The 4423-nt window shown below is 29.0% G+C and overlaps 1 pseudogene; it reads left to right on the plus strand.

Annotated features, from left to right (window-relative positions):
- Window positions 1–1168: 1168 nt before the first annotated feature.
- On the plus strand, window positions 1169–1799 carry LOC113380893 (annotated as a pseudogene).
- Window positions 1800–4423: the final 2624 nt, after the last annotated feature.

Genomic DNA, 4423 nt, shown 5'->3' on the forward strand with positions numbered 1-4423 from the left:
ATAATTTATAATTTATAAAAAAATTATGGCACAGTTGGATGTTTAATTATCTAAGATTATTGACTGATATGGATCATTACAGTTTTTTCTTTTCTTATACTTATAAAATGATAGTTTTTTGAATGTATTCATTTATTTAGGATGATTTTAAACTAGAGTTACGTTCCGTCATCTGGCTTTCTTTCAAGAAGTACGTTTATAGATATTATAATGGAACAATTTAGTACGAAATAAAAAAATGAAGGAAATGGATTACAATTGAAACAAATTTAATGAAACTATGTGTACGCAGCATTTTGCTTATGCTAATCAATGAAAATGAAAATTAATAATTTAGATAAAATGTTCCAATATTTGTTTTCGAAAATAAAGTTTACGCTTTCAATAAAAACTGATCAATTTGATTTTGAATTGATATATTCTGAACAATTTATAACATCTGAAATTATAATTATATTCATTATAGCGCAAAAACATGAATCTTAATGAATTTTCGTACCTACCCCCTTTACGTATGACTTAGAATATTTTGGAATAATTAAAAACTCTCATACGCAAAAACTTAATATATAATTACGAAGAAACGGCTCGGTCAATCTTTATCAAACAATTTTTAAGTTTTTAATATCAAGATTTTCGGCTATAAACTAGCAAACATCATTTTTGCATTTCTGTTATTTGAAGAACCCCTTAAAGGCAGTTACATCATCGAATGGTTTTTAAATGTTTGAAAAAACGTTTTTGTTAACGTCGATTAAAGGCTAGAATCTGGCTCACTCGCGCATACAAGTACTCCAACTTTTGATTCAAACGATTCAAAATGACTTGAAACGCTGATTGTGAGAGAACATAAAATTAACAAACCGAATTTTCTGGAGATGACAAACTTCTTTTTTGGAATCTCTTCCCTACTCCAGAGTTTAAAGATAATTGAATTTGGTAACACAATAGATTATTTTTTTTTTCATATTGCTAATTATAAATATTGGAATTTAATTTTTGACACAATGTCTGCTGATGGACCCTAATTAGTTCCGAAACGTCGTAAATAAATACTCACTTTCAAGAAACTCTTTTTCTGCTGGGAATACAAACACAAATTACAAATAAATTATATTTCTATTAAAAAATTCATATATTTCAATCTATTTCTCGCATCCATATTGCAGGCTATGTCGCATCAATCCGACTATCTAGCCGTTCCCTCTATCCGCTGGCTGGGCGTACAACCTTCGGATGTCGAAACCCTGGCGGTTCCTATGTTACCAATTACTGTGGACGACCTATCGAAGTTACGAACTCTGAGATCACGATATTATATTCAAAATAATCCCGAATTGCTGAAACAAATCGACATTATGGTATCTACTAACTGTAAAGCGGAAATTGAAGGTGTCGATTGTTTGTCCAATTCTTATTTGACGGATGTCTATTTACCCAGTAAAATATTTCATAGCGATTTCATATGAATGACACGAAACTATTGCATTTATCAAAACTATATACACCCTTGTTTTTTCTTTCTTGGCCCTTTTCACTCGTAAATTGTCACAATGTGAAGTATTTTGCCGCCAGTACGGCAGCATATGAGTTGAAAGAGTTAATTGCATTTCATTTGATATTTTATTGTTAATAATATATATTCATTCATTTATTGTAAATAATATATATTTACCCATATGTTCAAAAGCACAACAATTTTATTTATTAAAATACATAAAACTTTACGAAATTTCAAGGAGTTAAAAAACAACTCTTTAAAAAACATATCAAAATAGAATAGTTAAAACTAATATAAAATACAAACTTATAAAATGCGTAAAGATAAAAAAAACTAACGACTTTTGTTTCGACTTTTTTTCTGAAATTCTTCTTCATTCCTCGTTTCCAACATGGGCGTAGACGATACTAATTGACAAGGCGTGAATAGCAAAGTGTTATTGATAGTTTGTTCCATCGAAGAAATTAAATTGTTTTTAATATTCGTCAAATTGTCAGATACAGCCTCATTAATTACAGATTCAGAATAATCTTGCGTTTTTTGTTTTTCACCGTGACTTCTAAGTGTAAGGATTAAGATTTAATCATCAAGCTAGAATAAAATTAATTATTTCATATATTCTCACCGCCATTGTTATCAGAAGTAGCTGTTAAGTCTATAATAGAATTTTTTCTGGACACAATCTCTATAGATGATGATCTTTTGGGTTTTCGACTGGCCTGAAATCATAAATCAATTATTAATCGGATCGCCTGATCGTAACCGCAGATTGGAGGACATAATAATCAAATAGTCACAAATTCCTTGAAAAAAATTGCTATGAAAAAATAGTTTAGTAAAACGCATATGTCTCCTAGAAAGAAGATATAAATGTAATTTAAAATGTAAATTTAAAATGTAAATAAAATAATCCAAAATAAAAAAAAAACTTTTATTAATTACAATAGTACTTATCATATACGTAGCACTACAAATGTATGAAACAGTTTATATATATTTTCGTGTTATGTAATGAAATACTAGAATGTTAGTAAAATAGTAATTTAAAATGCTTGTAGAGAAAATCAAGGCTTATGCATTTGATTTTATTGATTGAAAATGATGAAGAAACATAGGATACATATAAAATATTTATAGTAGCGATAGCGACTTTCCAAATTTTCAACCACATTTCAACTTTATTTAGAAAATAAAGGTTCAACTTCTACTAAAATCCAATCAAATAAACTCATAATATCTATATTTTTAATACTTTCATTAAATTTATTTAAATCATCTCTTCTTCGTATTTTAAAATGTGTTTTATTTATTGGACGCCAACGGTGATCAGTATAAAATACAGAACGAAATATTCCTACACGATGTATTGACAAAGCGATTTATTATTCTAAACAAGGACCTAATTAATAAACTTTTCTAATTTAATCACGTTTTGTTAGAATATAATATTTTAGGATATTTATGAAGGTTATGAAGGTTATGAACATAATACATAGTTTCATTAAAACAATCAAGTGGAGCTTTAACGAAAGTTAATTGAAAGTACAGTTTAAAATTTTTCAAAATCAGTAGGATGTCTGTTTTGATGAAAATTTTGCACTTTTTTGCTAATTGTAACGAAACGCCTCTACCGATCGTTTTGGAAAAATAATAGAGTTTATATCGAGTTTCATCGAATAAATTTTTTTTAATTGGTGCAGCCGATTTTGAATCAGAATATTTGAGAGGGTTTGTAAAAAATCAACTTGTGGCGCAAATACACACTTATTAGAGAAGCACTTATTGTCTATTGAGTTTACCCTGATATTATTTTTCTTGCTTCTTCGTCTGATATTAAACTTCTTCCCGTAGCCTTTTCCGACCTTATACAGTTGGTTACTAATTCTAATTAGGGCTTTTCGAGCCGCCGCCCGGTGACGAATTCCGTTGTCATCATAAAGTCTTAAGGGTTTTTGATATGTGAGTCGTTTTGTTTCACATGTTAATAAACTGAAGAAACTAGACTCTACATTCTGAAACATGAACTTATATTATTATTAGAAATAAAGTTTGGAGATTTTAGAGGAGCACTCGATTATAAACAATACTTCTTCTTTATATACGGAGTTGGACTCGTATTTAATGTAAAATTTAATTAAAAATATATTATAATAAGTCATAATGATAATATATTAATAAGCTTTGTTATAAATATTCATAAGAATATACAAATATTACCAACGATGAATATACCATTATTTTAATTTATATTTGATTATTTTAAAACAAGGGGCCGATTTTGTCGTAAAATAGACCAATGTTATAACAATGCTATTTTATGTTGCAGTTTTCATATAGAGTTGTACTAAAAACTATCAAACGTTACTTACTGCGCAGTTAGGCGTTTTAAATAGAAACCTAACCAAAATATGCACAAATCATAACTAGGTTTTTGAGATTTGGCAATAACATGTGGGTGAAGTTGCATTTGGTGTGCCTGATCGCACAACAAATACTTTTGACATTACTTAGTACTATTTTTATAGCTATAATATATTACATTGGTCTGTTTACGGCAGAATCGTCCCATAAATCTATTACTATTAACATAAATAGAAATTATATTATTATTAACTTCCCGAAGGAGAAGTTTATGTTTTCATCAAAAAATCCGATTCGCTAATTTTATGTTTTCTCGACGTTTCAAGCCATTCTGAATCGAATGAGACCAAATTTAGAAAAAGTATGTGTGTGTGTGTGTATGTGTGTGTGTGTGTGTATGTGAACAGATTTTTTGCCGTAAATCGATGTTTTCTCAAAAATGACTGGACCGATTTTAAAAATTTAAAAGCCATTCGATGTATCTCGATGAGGACTATCGTCTCTGAGTTTTGTGCGGCGATCGGCCGGGCCGTTTCGTTGTAAATTGCAGAAAAGTGAAAA

Source organism: Ctenocephalides felis, unplaced genomic scaffold (assembly GCF_003426905.1).
Source record: "Ctenocephalides felis isolate EL2017-DRISC unplaced genomic scaffold, ASM342690v1 CF-g0.4_SCAFFOLD_02450, whole genome shotgun sequence".
Lineage (NCBI taxonomy): Eukaryota > Metazoa > Arthropoda > Insecta > Siphonaptera > Pulicidae > Ctenocephalides > Ctenocephalides felis.